This window comes from Callithrix jacchus, chromosome 20, assembly GCF_049354715.1.
Source record: "Callithrix jacchus isolate 240 chromosome 20, calJac240_pri, whole genome shotgun sequence".
NCBI lineage: Eukaryota > Metazoa > Chordata > Mammalia > Primates > Cebidae > Callithrix > Callithrix jacchus.
The window spans coordinates 15,059,295-15,078,618 of NC_133521.1; the positions used below are offsets into that span (position 1 = coordinate 15,059,295).

The following is a 19,324-nucleotide window of genomic DNA, read 5'->3' on the forward strand; positions in this document are numbered from 1 at the left end:
GACTGAAGACCATCTCCCTTATGAAGCTTTCCAAGACCTCCTAGAGTAGTTAATATGTATTTCCTTCCTTTGTATTCTTGCTATGATCATTCATAACTCTTCTACAGCCCTTATTCATTGTGTTTTACCATCTATGACTGTTCCAACAGCTCTGTCTCTACAGTACTTATTATTATTAACACAGTGTCTGGCATATATTAGGTATAGACCAAATACTTACTGAATAAACCAACCATGAAGAGCTAAAGAATCTGAGCAGGGAGGAATGAATTCACACGAATATTCCTAGGTACTATCCAATGTAAGTTATAAAGATTGGTAGCCATTAAGCAAGTGTTTGCTGAAGTGACAGTATCATGTGAATTCTATTCAAACACCATAGAATTTGTGCAATAAGAAACAAAGGACCAAAAATTAAATGACTTTACTGTATAATTGATATCACCTTTCAAAAATAACTGCTACTTTCCAGATTAAAAATGGTCATTTAACCTGAAAAATCAGTACTTGATGCAGACAGCGTTTTTATTTGAAAAGTCCAATGGCTGTTTATTCCACAATAAAGAAGTGATCAGTACCTGTAATTTACTGACCTACTGGAAATAGACAGAGAAGCTAGAAAATTAGATTGTATTAAATTCTAATTCCCACTGTCTAGGTTAATCTTCACAAGTCTCTTTTTTTTCTCTTTTGATTGCTAGAGTAATTAAAAACAAAACAAAGGACAAACAGTCCAGGGATATGAGGGATAAGGGCTCTAACTGTGATCCCTGTAGGAATGCAGAGGACTTACATCAGGAATGCTTATTTTGCCGTCACTGTGTTCCATTTTTCAAAGAGTAAACAAATGCTGTCAGCTTTCCTTTACTCAACATGTTTTTCGAAGTGACTCAAGTTTAATTATCAAACTAAACATTACATTATTTTTTAAAGGATTTAAGTTATTCAAATAGGGAATTCATGGAAAACTAATAACCATTTCAAAATTCACTTTGTCCACCAAAATTTAGAGTTCAAATTGGCACAAATAAAGAACATGGTTTCAAACCTGCCTGACAGTCAGGAAAACAAAGTTCTGATATTTCAAGCCAAAGTAACTGTTAAACACTGAACTACTGGGTTTATACTGGAGACTGTGGTATTTAATTCCCAGGGTTGGGGACAAAATGGGCTGTGTCTTAAACAGCACACTACACACGTTTTAAAATACAAAACTTACATTGCTGCTCCCCAAATAATTGCTATTCCTTACTTGAACAATGACTCCATTTAGCTAGTGCCATGACACAAGCTAATGAGATCCTATGGTTTCCTATGGAATTGAATTCTGTGATGGCAAACTACTTAAATGTTTACTACTTAAGTATTACATTCTGGCCACCATATACTTCTAATTCCAAAATTACAGAGATTGTACATGTAAAAACACACCAGAATCAGATTCCTGTGTTAAGGCTTCACTTTGAGTAGCAAAAGCAATAGGTCAATCCATTTACTTTTATCAATAAATATAGATTATTGCTTCCAAAGTTTTTTACTCTGATGTTCAAGTCACATTCAAAATGCAGGACAGCAACTAAGAGGAATTTGCCATCTGGCTAACTCAACTATATTCCAAATAAAGACTGCTTTCTGGCCAGAAGGCACTTCTACCAAGATACAGTAATTTAGATTTTTTAAAAATTTAGCTGACTTTTCCTATATCATAAATTTTCTTTAGAGAATGACAACTACTAACAGAGAGCCCGCTGTTAGTATTTATTGCTAAGCAAAGTCAAGTCAATATTCTAACACTGAAGTTTATTTAACATACTCCAGTAGCAAAGGAGACTAAAAGAACCTAAAAACTGACCACAGAAAAAGCAATTTAATCCATATTTTAAGTGTTTATCATAAGGAGCAAGAGCAATCTGTAATAACCTTTCAGGCATCTATGAAACACACACACAATAAGAAATTCAGCCAGGTGCGGTGGCTCACACCTGTAATCTTCACACTTTGGGAGGCCAAGACGGGTGGATTACTTGAGGTCAGGAGTTCAAGACCAGCCTGGCCAACATGGTGAAACCCCATCTCTACTAAAAATACAAAGATTAGCTGGGTGTGGTGACACGTACCTGTAATCCCAGCTACTTGGGAGGCAGAGGCAGGAGAATCGCTTGAACCCAGGAGGCAGAGGTTACAGTGAGCTGAGATTTTGCGTCATGCACTCTAGCCTGGGCAACAGAGCGAGACTCCGCCTCAAATTAAAAAAAAAAAAGAAAGAAAGAAAGTAAGGCCTGGTGCAGCAGCTCATACCTGCAATCTGAGCATTTTGGGCAGCTGAGGCAGAATTGCTTAAGCCTAGGAGTTCAAGACCTGCCTGGACAACATGGTGAGACCTCATCTCTATTAAAAACAGACAAACAGGCTGGGCACAGTGGCTCATGCCTGCTGTCCCAAAGCTGTAGGAGGCCAAGGTGGGAGCATCACTTGAGGCCAAGAGTTTAAGATCAGCCCAGGCAACACAATGAGACTCTGTCTCTACAAAAAAATTTAAAAATTAGCCAGGTGTGATGGTACACTACTTGGGAGGCTAAAGTGGGAGGATGACTTGAGCTGAGGAGTTCCAGGCTATAGTGAGCTATGAGGGCCACTGGACTCCAGCCTGGGTGACAGCACAAGACCCTGTCTTGCAGGGGAAAAAAAAAGAAGTTAAAAATAATATATTGATTTACTTATCTTTCCATAGCTCAAGAGCAGAGTCTCATATGTGCGCTCAATCTTGAATTCGTCTACAGATAACTAATTTAAATATCGGTTCCCTTTGCTGATCCTCATTCACATGCACCTCTCCGAATATAAATATCCCTCACTATGCATGATTGTATTCACTGTATTTTTTACATATTGTGACTCCTGAATACAAACTGACAACTTCATCTGGGGCTCACAGGAAGAAAAACAGCCATTTTTTCCAAAGCTGAAAGAAAACCTGTCTGAGGACAGAGAAAAAAACCCCAAACCAAAGAATTTTTCCTATTCGCTCACTCAACAATCAATACAGTATAATTCTGTGGGGCATATGACCCCACATACCAAGCAATCAAACAATTCTGCAGTGAACACCAACCAGCTGGGTGTCCTAATTCACTTCAACTCTGACACTACCTATCTGGATGGAGACTGAGCCAGATCCCACAAGTTGAGGGCTGAGTCCCACAAGACTGGCCTCCTTTTAGATGCCAATCACAAGACTCAGGTTGTTTTACCTGTGGTTCTGACCAACTGGCTACTAACTGGGGTTTCCATGACCCCCTCCTTAGGTTTTATTAATCTGCTAGACCAGTTCACAAAACTTAGAGGAACACTTTACTTACATATACTGGTTTATTATCAAAGGATATTACAAAGGACACAAATGAAGAGCTGCATAGGGTGAGGCATGTGGGAAGGGCACAGAGCTTCCATGCACTCTCTGGTGCACCATCATCCAGGAACCTCCCATGTCCACCTATCCTAAAGCTCCCCAAACCCAGTCTTGTGGGTTTTTATGGAAACTTCATTACTTAGACATGATTAATTAAACCAGTGACCACTAGTGGTCAACATAATCATCAGCTCCTCTGCCCTCTCCTTTCCCCAGAGATTGGACGTCAGGGAGGGTCTGAAAATCCCAACCCCCCAATCCTGCCTGGGTCTTTCAAGTGACCAGCCTCCATCCTAAAGCTATTCAGGGCAGCCAGCCACCAGTCAGCTAATTAGCATATAAAATAACACCAATCATTTTGGAGATTCCAAGAATTACAGGAGTTGTATGCCACAGGAGACAGAGACCATGACCAAATATGTATTTTACAATATCACACTGGCAGTGTCAGAATTCTGCAACACTGGTATTCCTACAATCAACATGCTGAGAGATTTCAAGGGTAGCTTTGCTTGTATGCTATTTTGTCATCTAGGCTGGCTTCAGAACCTAACCCACATCTCAAGTCATACTCCATCCTCCCTCCCCCAACCCTATGTAACACCACTCCAAGACCAAATTAAAAACAAAGTAAAACAACAACAACAAAACGCAGTCCCAGCTACTCAGGAGGCTGAGACTAGAGAATTGCTGGAGCCTAGGAATTCAAGGCCAGCTTGGGAAACATAACAAGACACCTGTTTCCTTTTTTTGTTAAAAAAAAAAAAAAAAAAAAGGCTTTGCATTATAAAAACCAGACAAGGCCAACTAATATTTTTTTATTTTTTTTTGCCAGGCGAGGTGGCTCACCCTCTCATCCTAGCACTTTAGGAGGCCAAAGCGGGTGGATCACCTGAGGTCAGGAGTTCGAGAACAGCCTGGCCAACATGGCAAAACCCCATCTCTACTCAAAATACAAAAATTAGCCAGGCATGGTGATGCATGACTGTAATCCCAGCTACTTGGGAGGGAGAGGGAGAATTGCTTGAACCCAGGAGGTGGAGACTGCAGTGGGCCCAGATCGCACCACTGCCCTCCAGCCTGCGCAATGGGAGCGAGACTCCATCTCAAAAAACAAAACAAAAAAAATGTTTCTTTAAGCAAATATTTACAGAGAACCTATTACATTCAAGACACAATGCTATGTACTAAACAGGCAAGTGAGAAACTTACACTCATTCAGTAAAAGAAGTAACGCTGGCACATGATGAGTTAAGGAAAAGCAGAACTAGGTTACAGGCCATGAGAGGAGTAGATGCTAAGCACTAAGGAGTTGGGAAAGGAAGACTAGAATAAGCATTGGGAAGCATAACTTTCATAGTGGCTGTGATGACGCACAGTGAAAAGTGGTGGAAATTTTAGGTATATGAAGAATAACTGTCTTTAACTTAAGGGTGCTGGAAATCACACAAATTTCAAATTCCAAAAATCAGAATACTGGGAGATTTTCATTTCCTGAAATAGTGGGCTAGGTAATTGAGATGAATTCTCCACCTCTGTACTAAATACACTAAATATGCTGGAAATTTGTCAAAAATAATAACCCCCCCCCTTTTTTTTTTTGAGACAGGGTCTCGCTCTGTCACACAGGCTGGAGTGAAGTGGCGTGATCTTGGCTCACTGCAACCTTTACATCCTGAGTTCAAGTGATTTTCCTGTATTAGCCTCTTGGGTAGCTGGTATTATAGGCACCTGCCACTATGCCTGGCTGATTTTTGTATTTTTAGTAGAAACAGGGTTCCACCATATTGGCCAGGCTGGTATCAAACTCCTGACCTCAAGTGATCTGCCCACCTTAGCCTTCCAACATGCTGGGATTACAGGCGTGAGCCAGTGAGCCACCACACCTGACCAAAAACAATAATTCTTTAAAAAGCTAGTAAGATGGTAAAGAATTTGGACACAATCTAGAAGGTGAAAACCAGAAATTAAGCCTTATGTTCAAAATGAATTTCATCCTAAGGATTTCTCTAACCTAAAAGCTAAAGTTTTAGTACCTTTATGAGATAATAGAAACAAGTTCAAGCCAGGAGCCCAGCCAGGGAGTGGAGTCTGACAACTACCTCTCTTTCCATCTTAATTTGGTACCCGAAAGAACTACAGCTTCAAGGTAAAGGTGAAGTAGGAAGTAAAACAACAGAAATCATGGGCAGCAGAAACAGACCCCCAAAGGGAATTCAGACAGTGGAATTAAACACAGAGATTATAAAAACGACTATGCTTTCCATGTTTAAATAAATAAAATTAAGCCTCAAAATTAATAGCAAGAAATAGGAAAACTATAAAACAGTGTCACAAACCAAACAGAACTTCAGAAACTAAAAAATGCAATACATGAATTTAAGACTTCAGTGGCCAAGTGTAATAACAATGGAAATAACTTGAGAATAAGGAAATTATCCAGAATGTAGTATGAAAGAACAGAGTAAGAGATATAGAGAAAGAGTGAAAAGGTTTAGTTAAATCAATAAACAATAAAGAGAGACAATGGGAGGAAGCAATATATGCATATAAAATGGCTGAGAATTTTACAGAATGAAAGACACTAATGCACAGATTCAAGAAGTCAAATAAATACCAAACAAATCGAATAAAAACAAACCCACAGTTCCATACAGAATAGTGAAAACGCAGAAAACTGAAGGCAATCTTTTTTAAAACTTGTCTACACTTGATTTTAGACAAAACAATCTTAATACATTCTATAGTGGAGTGAAACAGTATTTAAGAAGGAAGACAAAATATGTTCAAAAGGTGATTAATAGTGAACATGTTGAAAATGCTTAATTAAGCTACCATGAAGGTATAATTACACTATGACTCTGTACTTATATTGCACTTACGTTACTTGATTAACCACATACGTGGTTTTCAATACCTAAAGCAGCTTGACTCTAACCAAGCATCACGATTCTTGGAAGATGAAAGAGAAGACTGATAATCAACTAAATGGTTTTGACAGTTATTCCTTTCTTATACTATGAAGCACTTCCCCACAGGGTAAGAGCATGAAGACTGCAGTTGAGAAAGATAATCCGGCAGCCTCTACTTTCAGACCCTTACAAATTGTTCGCAACTCATCTAACTAAAAGACGGTAAAACCTGCTGTCGGCTCAATACTTTGTATCAAAAAAGTCTACACACTGACTCCCTTCAAAGATTTCAGAAGAGTGCCTTCCATTTTATGATGTCCCTGTGGACACATGAATAAACCAAATAACTGAAGAATCGACTAATCTTATCTCATAGGTGGTCCCCAAGAGGTCATCGGGAATTCCGACCACCAGGCTCGCATTTGGCTTCTTGGGTCCCATTCCTGAACTACCCAGTCGCACTACCTGGGGTGCAGGGGTCTGAGAATCTGCATTTTAAAAAGAGCCTCAGAAGATCTTGTTTTCCACTAACGTTTAAGAACCACTACTACGAACAAACAGGTCTCCCCTTTTCCTCTTGTGGACTGACAGTCACAAGCACCACCAACTCTCAAGCAATGACGCTTCAACTCTCCGTCTTTGTTCCTTAAGTTTTCTGCAAAACGGGCCAGCTGGCTTGTTTTCCGCAGAAGCAAATGCGCTTGGCACAGCAACTGGTACATGGCACACAGTAAATGAGCTTCCCATCCTGCACTTCCATTCTGGGATTCAACCATTTCCAATCAGGAGCCGCACATCGGAGTGAGTAACCTGGACCTGTTCCAAGACCTCTGGAACAGAGCCTGCTACTCACTCGAAGCCTGGGTGGCCCTACCTAGCAGAAAAGTGGAGAAAACCCACAAAATACAGGCAGTGCTGGGCCTGCCTGAAAGGGGTCCTCCCCGCGACCCAAGTGCCTTCCCGCGTACACCCTCGTCTTTCCTCATGTTGGGCCCGCAAGCTCCTGGTTCCGGCGACTCCGGACACTGGGCGGGTGCGCGGACTGAGAGAAGGCCTGGCCCTAACCCTAACAGCAGCCGCAGCTCCCCATCTCTTCAGCGAAGGAGCTGGAACCCAGGTGTCGCCGCCAGGCCAAGACCGAGGCCGCACTCACCTAACAGCACGGGAGGCGAGACGCCCTCACCTCGGCGGCGCTCACCCCAAACCGCCACCGCAGAGCCGCTCGCTCTTAAAAAGAAAAAAAAATAAAGGAAGAAAGAAAGAAACAGAGGAAGGAATGAAAGGACAAAAAAATGAAAATAGCCTTTGCTTTTGTATTTCTTTTGACCCTTCAGGGCTTCCTGTTCCTCACCGCCACAATAAAGCCCCGCCCCACTTCCGGCGACGTAACCCAATCCGAGGAGCCCTTCCTCCCCGGGAGCCCGATGAAAATCCGGTACCCCGAAAGCAAGCCGGAGAGACTTGATTGGGCCATTCACGCCTCAGGATGAGGATTGGCCAGTTTACGCCTGGGGGGCGGGCCGGTCCCCCTGATCACGTGATACAAGTTTTGAAAGGTGATTGGCTGTCAAGGAGGGGGATTGCCACCGAGGAAGGGGCGTTTCCTAGGGGACTGAGGCAGGGCCAGGGCGGTACGAAGCGGGGGTGGGCCCTGCGCGTAATGGCAGCGCCGTGGCCTCGCGTCCATCTTTACTGTTCTCTCGGACCTGTCACAAAGGAGTCGCGCCGCCGCCGCCGCCGACGCCCCCTCCCTCCGGTGGACCCAGGAGCTAGAGAAAGTCAGTGCCGCAGCCCAATCGCGCTGCTCTGAGAAGCCCGCTGGGCACGCGGAGCGGGAGGGAGTCTGAGGGTTGGGGATGTCTGTGAGGGAGGGGAACCGTCGCTCGAGCCTGAGGCGGGCGGACTGGACTGGGGCGGGGGCAAGCTCTGGGAAAGGGCCCGGGAGAGGGGCGGCGTTGGTCAGAACCCGAGAAATATCCCAGAGGGTTTCCACAGAGGCCCGCGCTTGAGGGATCCGAAAAGGTTCCTCGAAGAGGGTGTTCCCTCTTTTGGGGGTCCTCACCAGAAGAGGTTCTTGGGGGTCGCCCTTCTGAGGAGGCTGCAGCTAACGGGGCTCACGTGAGAGGCAGGTATCTAGCTCCTGCGGTGGCTCCTGGTGTTGAGGGGGTCCTGACCTACTCAGGGGTGCCCGGGACAGAAAGGATAGACGAAGGGACGCTTTGGGGAGGATTCCTTTTGTGGAGTTTGCGGTCTAGGTGGCACGGGTGGGTGGCAGACCTCCCGGGGGAGACTTAGAAACGCCTTGGGATCGAGAGACAGAGAATGGGGCTAGGAGGTAGGAGCCAGAACTAGCGAAATTCTCCTACTAGGGAGGCCGGAGCCGAAAATTTGGTAAGGACCTTGGGGAGAGGGGGTTTCTGGGCGGTGATGGGAAGAAGACACTTCCATCCATAAGAAAGCCCGAGTGGGGAATAGTGAGAGGGAAACGGGAATTCTTCATTCTCTCTGGAGATCGACCAGGTGTCTCAGACACAGGATCCAGCTGCTTCCGGGCTTAATGCCCAAGTGGGGTGGGGGGAGTCCGTCCCACCAACACCCCCTGCGTGACTCCAAATTAGGCATTTGTCTCTGCCTGCTGCCTCACTTTCCCCGTCTTTGGGAAGGGAAACCGACCGTGACAGAGACGGTCGGCTGAGACTCTGAGGTCCTCCTGTCTTGTATAGTTCTCTGAGTGAGTTTGCTCCCCCTGGAGGGTTGTACTTTGAACTTTTAAGGGTTGGAAGTGTCTATTATTGACTGAGTAGAATCCCGCAGTTTTCCAGACTCCTCACTTACCATCTGTTGGTGCTTAGTGGAGTGACTTAACCTCCTTAACTTAAGTCTCTTCCGTGAAATAACCAGCGCGGTGTGTGAAAGTGCAAACTACAAGCTGCGTGAACGTGTTACTGTGATTCTACCACTAAATGGGTTGCTGTTGAGGAATAAAAGTGAAGGCACTTTCTAAACTGTAAAGCAGTATGTAGAGGTAAGGGGCGAGATTAACACCGTCGTTGTCTGTCACCTGCGGAGTGCTGGGAGCCATATTGTACTGAAAGCTTCAAGGTTCACAGCTTCTTAGGTCATATTATGATCTAAACCCATGGTTTCAAACCCTACTTAGATAGGCGCGGGGCGAGGGCGGGGGTGATTTCCAGCTTTTGCTCTCAGAGTTTTCATTTACTTTGGACTTCTTATGGTGCTGGCAGGAGTTAGCACTGTAATATCTTTATCTTTTCCTTCAGGAATTTTTTTCCCCCCGATAGCTGAAATTTTTCCCTAAGTAGTTTGATCTCAACATTGTAAACCTCCTCCCTTTTTTGCACATATATATGCATGGCTTTTAGATGTCTACAGGTAGTGAATATCATGCTTCTTCCCTCAGTTGTGATTTGTAAAGACTGCCTTTTTTCCTCCACGAATACTACGCCTTGTTGTAGCCCCAGCCTATAGATTGTGAGGCACGTTGGAAGTGACTTTTTTTTTTTCTTATTGCATCATTATAAGCTTGCTTTAGGAAGTTACTTTTAAATTTCTCTTGCACAGTGGTTCTCTTTATTTTTCCTCTTATGTAGAGTTTGTATTTCCTGGAATGGTATCTTGCTTTGTAGATCCCTCTTTGAGATGATAAGAGACTTTGTCTTTGTGTGATATCTTACTAGTGTTTGGTTCATGGTACTTGTTAGAGAAGGTTTTCCAAATATTGGGCGATATATATGGGATTTTTTTTTGAAGTAATTTTTTTTTTTGAGATGGAGTTTCGCTCTTGTTACCCAGGCTGGAGTGCAATGGCGCCATCTTGGCTCACCGAAACCTCCGCCTCCTGGGTTCAAGCAATTCTCCTGCCTCAGCCTCCCAAGTAGCTGGGACTATAGGCATATGCCACCATGCCCAGCTAATTGTTTTTTGTATTTTTAGTAGAGACAGGGTTTCACCATGTTGACCAGGATGGTCTCGATCTCTTGACCTCGTGATCCACCCGCCTCGGCCTCCCAAAGTGCTGGGATTAAAGGCATGCACCACCACACCTGGTAAGTTTTGTATTTTTAGTAGAGACAGGGTTTCTCCATGTTGGTTAGGCTGGTCTTCAACTCCGGACCTCAGGTGATCTGCCCGCCTCAGCCTCCAAAGTGCTGGGATTACAGGCATGAGCCATTACACCCGGCCTTTCGAAGTCAATTTTGTGCTGCTCTGAATTTTCTGTTTTTGTGATCTGTGTGTCTTTTTTTGTTTGTTTTTGAAACGGAGTTTCCCTCTGTCACCCAGGCTGGAGTGCAGTGGTACAATCTTGGCTCACTGCAACCTCTACCTCCTGGGTTCAAGTGATTCTCCTGCCTCAGCCCTAGGGCTACAGGCATGTGCCACCACACCCTGATAATTTTTTTGTACTTACAGGGTTTCACCATATTAGCCAGGATGGTCTCAGTCTCCTGACCTCGTAATCTGCCCACCTTGGCCTCCCAAAGCACTGGGATTACAGGTGTGAGCCACCACGCTCTGTCGATATGTGGGTCTTTTAAAAAAGTGTAACCAGTGATTGTTGTGAATTCTTTGATCTCCCAGGATGCATGTTGCCCTAACCTATTACATAATGTCTTTCTGTTAGGCTTTTTTCTGAGCTCCCTGATTTTTTTTTTTTTTTTTTTTTGAGACGGAGTTTCACTCTTGTTACCCAGACTGGAGTGCAATGGCGTGACCTCGGCTCACTGCAACCTCCTCCTCCTGGGTCCAGGCAGTTCTCCTGCCTCAGCCTTCTGAGTAGCTGGGATTACAGGCACACGCCACTGTGCCCAGCTAATTTTTTTTTGTATTTTAATAGAGACGGGGTTTCACCATGTTGACCAGGATGGTCTCAATCTCTTGACCTCGAGATCCACCTGCCTCGGCCTCCCAAAGTGCTGGGATTACAGGCTTGAGCCACTGCGCCCGGCCTGATTTTTTTTTTTTTGAGATGAGTTTCCTTGTTGTTGCCCAGGCTGGAGTGCAGTGGTGCGATCTCTGCTCGCTACAACCTCAGCCTCCCAGTTCAAGCGATTCTCTTGCCTCAGCCTCCCAAGTAATTGGGATTACAGGCATGCACCACCACACCCGGCTAATTTTTGTATTTTTAGTAGAGACAAATTTTCACCATGTTGATTAGGCTGGTCTTGAACTCCTGAGCTCAAAGTGATCTGCCCACCTCTCGGTCTCCCAAAGTGCTGAGATTACAGGCGTGAACCACCGTGTCCCTCCCTCAATGATTATCTTTAAGTTATTGATTATAGGTGGTATCCTAGCACATTGTATGTGGACTTATGCTTTTGTCAGCAAAATAACTTTTCATTTAGCACGTATTAAATGGAAATAAAAACTTAGCATTTTGTGTAGTAATGTGTTAATCTGTACTGAAATGGGGGGGAAAGAAAACAAATCTGGCTGGGTGTGGTGGCTCACGCCTGTAATCCCAGCACTTTGGGAGGCCGAGGCGGGTGGATCATGAGGTCAAGAGATCGAGACCATCCTGGTCAACATGGTGAAACCCCGTCTCTACTAAAAATACAAAAAGTTAGCTGGGCATGGTGGCACGTGCCTGTAATCCCAGCTACTCAGGAGGCTGAGGCAGGAGAATTGCCTGAACCTGGGAGGTGGAGGTTGCAGTGAGCCGAGATCGCGCCATTGCACTCCAGCCTGGGTAACAAGAGCGAAACTCTGTCTCAAAAAAAAAAGAAAACAAATCTAAGTTATATAGCACTGGGGGGCCTGGAGCCTCAAAAAAAAAGAGATAGGTTTTGGCAAGAGTTTAACAAATGTTCTGTTTTTGTTTTGTTTTTTGTTTTTTTTTGAGACAGGGCCTCATGCTGTCTCTCAGGCTGGAGTGCAGTGGCACAATCATGGCTCACAGCAGCCTCTACCTCACAGGCTCAGGTGATCCTCCCACCTCAGCCTCCCAGGAAGCTGGGACTACAGGTGCGAGCCAACACACCTGGCTAGTTTTTGTACTTTTTGTGGACAGTGTTACGCCATGTTGCCCAGGCTGGTCTCAAATATGTGAGCTAAAGCGATTCACCTGCCTTGGTCTCCCAAGGTGCTGGGATTACAGGTGTGAGCTACCATGCCTGGCCTAGTGAGTTTAATTTAGTCTATCAAAAATTATATATAATTTCCTTAACAGTGAAGTAATTTGTTACAATGAAGTGGGAAATCCCTTTGCATCTTTTTAAATATAACTTTTTTCACACTCTGTATAGTTTGGAGAAAATGTTAGGAATTCTTGAGGCTAGTAATCACTATTACACTACTTAAGACTGGAAGTTATGACTGGCCACTGTGATTCACACCTGTAATCCCAACACTTTGGGAGGCCAAAGTGGGAGGATCAGTTGAGCCCAGGAATTCAAGACCAGCCTAGGCAACATGGCAAAACCCCATCCATCTCTACAAAAAAATACAAAAATTATCCCAGCGTGGTGGCACATGCAGATAGTCCCAGCTACTCAGGAGGCTGAGGTGGCAGGATCTCTTGAGTCTGGGAGGTTGAAGCTACAGTGAGCCACTGCACTCCAGCCTGGGCAACAGAGCAACACCCTGTCTCAAATAAATAAATAGGAAATGTTCTGTATTTTTTAGTAGGTTCCTTGTAAAGTAGAGTATAAATAGACTCAGGACTGCAAAATAAGTAAAAAGTCAGCAGTCAACACAAATGGGAAATACAATGGAACCAGCAATCTATTTTCAAGAGAATTATTTGGGGATAATAAACTATGGATTTAGCTTCTCTTCAAACTTTTGGCATTTTCAAGGCAGTTACCATTGAATTTGGGTAGTTTTTCCCCTGATATTCAAATAAGAAAATTGAAAAACAGAATAATCACAAAGTAATAAATGCCATAACTTGGGCCACAACCCTTGGGAGGGCACTTCTACAACTTTAAGTGCAAAGGAGTGAATATTTCCCTTCAGTGTATCATTCAGCAAGTCAGCTTTTGAAATCCTTTTCTTGCCAACCTTTGTGAGTAGAAAAAAATATACAAATGTGTCCATTCCAAAAGGGAGTGGTTGCTGGTTAAATATGTAAAAGCAGTAACTTTAGATAAATGTATATACAAGGTTAAATAAGGTAAAGTTATATATAGTTGTGGTCTCTTAGAGAATATTCTCCTTTGTTTCTGAGCTTTTGAAAACTGAGAATACATTTGAAATAGTAAGGAATTTATATATTCCTTAAGTTTGTTAAGGAATGAACTCTGCACATAGCTTTCTGATTGCTTGAAATTATAGTTTCCAGGGATAGTTTCATAGGTCCTGTATACCTCAAATAGAAGGTTTGAAACACCTTACTCAGCAAGTATATTATTACCTCATAGTTTAATGTTAAGTGTTAGTTTTTTTCTTATCCCTCTACCTCTTGAAGAATTGCTTTCTCTCCTGTGTTCCATTAATGCAGTGATTCTCAAAATGTGGTTCCTACCCAATCTCTCCACATGGGAAATATAGCTCCTTTTTTATTTTTTTAAGTTCTTATTGCTTCATAGTTGTTCATACTTAGATATGCCTAAGGGCTACTTATTAATAACCTACCAAGTGAATTACTAAGGATTACTAAAACATGGTATTTGTAACCTAAAACTATAGCAATATTGGAATTTACTGTGGACTCTAAACTTTTTTCTCCCAGGAAGTCTGTCCGGGGAAACCTGGCTTCTCACATGTCATACGCAGAATGGGGATTCCTGCAGTATTCAGGAAGGGTGCTTAGTTTGGGCGTATCATTCGTATTGTCTCAAAATGATCGTGGTTTTCATCATGATTCCTCTTTTTTTATTCGAATGTTTATTTAACTTCATATTTATCAGTTTAATTTATAGTTTTTTGGTTAAATTTTCACTGTGTGGGCGAGGATATTTATACCAACAATATATTGGCTTATAATGTAAGACATAAATGTGTTACAATGCAAAGATAGATCCTCTATTCCCCTTTTGCTATTGCTGATTTGTATAGTTCCCTAAAAACTTGCTCACACAGACACTTCAGTGTTATCCGAGTTCCTTTTCCACTGGAAAACTGATGGAATGAGAGGCCTCCTTCTAGTAGATGCTTTATCTGTAGACTTTGGGTAGGGAGCTAAGTTTGTCCCTAACCCCAGCTCCCTTTCTCAGGTGCATGAGGGACCCTTTTCCATCTTTCCTCACTGCCTGTCATATATGCATTGGATTTATTTATTTATTTATTTATTTATTTTGAGATAGCATTTTGCTCTTGTTACGCAGGCTGGAGTGCAATGGCCGATCTCAGCTCACCACAACTTCTGCCTCCTGGGTTCAGGCAATTCTCCTGCCTCTGCCTCCTGAGTAGCTGGGATTATAGGCATACGCCACCATGCCCAGCTAATTTTTTTTGTATTTTTAGTAGAGACAGGGTTTCTCCATGTTGACCAGAATGGTCTCGATCTCTTGACCTCGTGATCCACCCGCCTCGGCCTCCCAAAGTGCTGGGATTACAGGCTTGAGCCACCATGCCCAACTGGATACTATATTTATTGAATGGCATCTGAGTTTTTCAAAATGGTAAATATTTTGGAGAGACTTTATGTTTTTACAGATTTTAGAATAAATTCACCTAAGATGTTTATTGAATACGTATTAGAGTCTAATAAGTATCCAAATGAGTATGCAGTATGAATGTTTTAGACATCCTTTAAAATAGACATCATTAAGGAAAATGTTGACATTCATGCTGCTTATATATTTTTATTTGCTTTTCTTAATAGCAAAGAGTTTTCTATAATAGAAATATTTTCCTTCACATTTGTATATTTGTATAACATGGTTATATGATCTATTATTTGGCTTCCTGGGGGGAAAACCATGAGTACTATGGAATATTACATTTGTTTTTCTCCCCTGTACTGCTGTCATCATAAGCACTTACCTCAATTCTTTCTTAGTATTTTTGGGGTGTCCAAGGCAAATTTTTCAATTCTTAAGTCTTTGGGCAGGGATTATTTACTTCCCCTTTTTTCTATTACTTGCTTTCAGAAATTCCTTACTCTATCCTAGGCCTAAATTTTATTTTTAATACATTCTTTGAATGCTGAAAGGATTTATCTCTTCTCCTTTGTATTGTTTCTAGTCAGGACTATATTCTATAATTCTTTCTGACCACAGATGCACTGCTACTAGGTTAAAAAAGCTCTCAGCATTTTAGGGGAAGATTTTTCCAGATACTCTTTAAAAAAAAAAAACAAACTCTCACTCTGTTTTCTAGGCTTAAGTGCAGTGGTGCGATCATGGTTTACTGCAGTCTTGACCTCTTCAGCTCACACAGTCCTCCCACCTCTATCTAGCCTCCCGCTTCCACCACCGTTCCCAGTAGCTGGACTACAGGGTGCAAGCCACCATGCAGACTAATTCGTATATTTTTTGTAGAAACAGGGTTTCTCCATGTTGCCCAGGATGGTCTCAAATTCCTGGGCTCAAGCTGTCTGCCTGCCTTGGCCTCCCAAAGTGCTGGGATTACAGGCATGAGCCACCATGCCGTGCCCAGATACTCTTGCAACCAGAAAAAAATATCTGCTTTCAAAGGTGTGCTTTTTTAAAGATCCTCAGTGTATAAGGGAAGTGTCAGAATCATCTAGTGCTTTTCCCAGACTTTTGAAGGTTACAATTCAGGGGATACTGGTAGTCTGTGTGACTTAAACCTCCAGATAGCTTTGGACATCTGGGTGACATGTAAAAACACCTTATCAAGGCAACCTTTCTTTTTGGGGAAAAGCAAAATTCCAACCAGATATTTCACAATCTACCCCCTTCTTACCTTCTTCAACAAAATACCAGAGGCTTTAGAGTCTAGAGACAGAAACACTCTTGTTGAAACATCTTTAGGTAGTCTCTGTTTCAACTGGCAAGTAGAATCTTACTGCATTACCAAATCAGTATTGTTGACTTCAGAGTTTTCCCCATTTAAACACAATCTTCAGTAAGAAGATTATGGTCTTTGGGGTGTTTTGCAGGATTTTTTTTGTTTTGTTTTGAGACAGAGTCTTTCTCTGTCATCTAGGCTCGAGGGCAGTGGCATGATCTCGGCTCACTGCAACCTCCACCTTCTAGGTTCAAGTGATCCTCCCACCTCAGCCTCCCAAGTAGCTGGAATTACATGGCACACGCTGCCATGCCCAGCTAATTTTTGTATTTTTTAAAGCAAATGTATTTCTAGATAACGTTCTCTATCTTGATAAGGTTTGAATCAGAGGTATATGCATTTGATAAAACTCAGCACTTTACTGTGCTTAACATTTGCACATTTTGATCAGGCGCAGTGGCTCACGCATGTAATCCTAGCACTTTGGGAGGCCAACGCAGGCAGTTCACTTGAGATCAGGAGTTTGAGACCAGCCTTGCCAACACGGTGAAATCCCGTCTCTACTAAAAATACAATAATTAGCCAGGTATGGTGGTGTGTGCCTATAAGCCCAGCTACGTGGGAGGCTGAGGCAGGAGAATTTCTTGAACATGAAAGACGGAGGTTGGGGTGAGCTGGGATTGTGCCACTGCACTCCAGCCTGCATGACAAAATGAGACTCTGTCTCAAAAATAAAAAGGATTTACACATTTCATAGTATGTAAGTTCGACTCCTAAAAACTTGAAGTCTGATTAGTGTTATGCATGCTGAATTATTTGAGGGGAAGTATACTGATGCCTATAGTTTACTTTGAAATATGTAAAAAGAAAAAAACTCTATGGATTGATGATGGATATAGAGATGGATAGTGATAAAGCAAGTGTAATAAAATGTTAGTAGTAGAATCTAGGTGGTGGGTATATAGTTCACAATTTACAGAGAACTTTAATTCAACATTCTATATATTTGAAAAATTTCATAATAAAATATTAGGAGTTGGAAGTAAATGTAATGATAGAAGCTATCGCTTTAACACACTTAAGGAAAAATCCGAAAACATTTTCTAATGAGAGAACGTCACTAAAAATTTCAGTATGTTACAAGTTTCACTATTCATGCTATTTGACTTAGCTTTTGAGGGGGAGGGTTGGAAAAAAATGTTGCATCCTCTAACACTATTTTGGAATGATAAGATAAAGATTATAACAATAATCATTTAGAGCCCAAAGTCTGGTTTTCCTTATTTATGGTCACTCATTTAATCAGCTTTTCCTTCCTTGACAGTATAATTCTGAAATCCTATTTTCAAAGAAAAAGTGTTCTTTCTCACTGATCTGTACTATGACTGAATGCAAGCAAGTATTTGAAGAGATGAATCATTGATTCCTGGACCATTTGTCAGAGAGGATTAGACCAGTTGGCCAGATGTCTCCATGGTGAGATGTTTATGATGGTAGAGGTCTGTGTTTTATAAAGACACTGAGTACTAGATAGAACCTTACTGCTTTTAACACCAAACTTACCAAGACCCTAAATTTGATTATTTTTTGTCTCAGAGCAGCTTTAAAAAATATATAAAGTGTTAGGTGCTTCATTTGCCCCCAAGAAAAAAGAAAAAAACATGTAAAATGTAAAAATCTAATAAATCGTAAATAATGTAGGAATGGAATGAATAGTCTTTAGTTTCTTTTTTTAAAAAGGCAAGAATCAAAATTCATAATACCACACTTCAGAGAAATAGATTTGCAAAGGAAATATTTGATTATAATTATGCTCTTACAGCAAAATTGTTATCAAGAGTATAATATTAGGCCGGTGCTGTGGCTCATGCCTGTAATCCTGTCACTTTGGGAGGCTGAGGCAGGCAGATCACCTGAGGTCGGGAGTTCAAGACCAGCCTGGTCAACGTGGTGAAGCCCCGTCTTTACTAAAAATACAAAAATTACCTGGGTATGGTGGCAGACACCTCTAATCCCAGCTACTGGGGAGGCTGAGGCAGGACAATTGCTTGAACCCAGGAGGTGGAGGTGGCAGTGAGCTGAGATCACACCATTGCACTCCAGTGAAACTCTGTCTCAAAAATTAAAATAAAAAAAGTATAATGATATTAAAAGTATTGCCATTTAGGAAGTAATAAGTGTCTTTCTACTAAGCACTGACATCCCGTAATAAAAAGTATTAAATCAGTTGATAATCATCAACAGATGTATATTTAAATTGTGTGACTAGTTTTTTTTATGTCTCAAAGTTGACGTCACCAGCTAATGTTTTTTGAAGTTAAGGTAAAGAATATAGGTATTACAGATGTGTTGCCTTTATATAAACTCATCTTACTCATTTTCTATTCCGTTCAGTCTCTTAACCCTGGATAATATTCCCTTAAGTAGGGTACCATTTAGGTTTATTTTGATGCTTCGTAGGGTGGATCTCATGGGAAATATGTGGAGCCATTTTTTTCTTTGTGTTGATAGGTGCTGTACATGTCACTTATGAATTTAACTATATTCTAGTGACTTTTTAGGCTGACCTCTCCAAAGGACTGCTTTCAGAGATAGTCTCAATTAATTTTACTGGACAAGGAAATTAACATTTTTGACCCTAGAAGAATCACCCTTTAGTATTTCAGTTTGCCCCCAGTTCAGTGAGTAGGTCCTTCCTGCTGTGCCAGGTTCTGTGGTAGGTTCTATATACAGTGATTTCCAAATGTGGCTGCCATCAGGATCACCTGGGGAGCTTTTAAGAAAATACAAACTTAGGCCAGCATCCTAGAAATTCTGATTCTGGCTGTTTGTAGTAGGACCAGGGATTTGCATTTTAGTAAGTACCCTAAATGATTCTAATGCCATCTGTGGGATGATCAAGCTACAATCCCTCCTAAGATTCTCTGTCTAAAAATATAGGTAAGTATAGGTTATAGATAAGTAAAAATTACTTCAGTAATTTTAGTATCTGATAATTCTATAAAGATAAATTCTTTAGTTTTCTTAGTGCTTTTAACAGTGCTTTTAACTCAAGTTTTACCCCTGAATCCGCCTTCCTCAGGTTATTTAGTTATTTCTGATTAGATACATGGTTATTTTATAATAA

The 19,324-nt window shown here is 41.9% G+C and overlaps 2 protein-coding genes across 6 annotated transcripts in view; one reads left to right on the forward strand and one right to left on the reverse strand.

The window, feature by feature from the left end:
* PSME3IP1 (proteasome activator subunit 3 interacting protein 1) overlaps positions 1 to 7,703 on the reverse strand; it is a 38,730-nt gene extending 31,027 nt beyond the window's left edge. Inside the window, exon 1 of one of the 2 annotated variants that reach the window (XM_054248493.2) lies at positions 7,673 to 7,703. The gene's annotated coding sequence lies outside the window, so the exon portion shown is untranslated. Of the gene's footprint in view, positions 1 to 7,474 lie in introns of both variants that reach the window. The other variant, XM_054248495.2, reaches the window with a different exon arrangement.
* Positions 7,704 to 7,961: 258 nt separating this feature from the next.
* RSPRY1 (ring finger and SPRY domain containing 1) overlaps positions 7,962 to 19,324 on the forward strand; it is a 55,389-nt gene continuing 44,026 nt past the window's right edge. Inside the window, exons 1-2 of one of the 4 annotated variants that reach the window (XM_035281861.3) lie at positions 7,962 to 8,099; positions 17,522 to 17,673. The gene's annotated coding sequence lies outside the window, so the exon portion shown is untranslated. Of the gene's footprint in view, positions 8,713 to 17,521; positions 17,674 to 19,324 lie in introns of all 4 variants that reach the window. The other 3 variants (XM_078358262.1, XM_078358263.1, XM_002761000.7) reach the window with 3 other exon arrangements.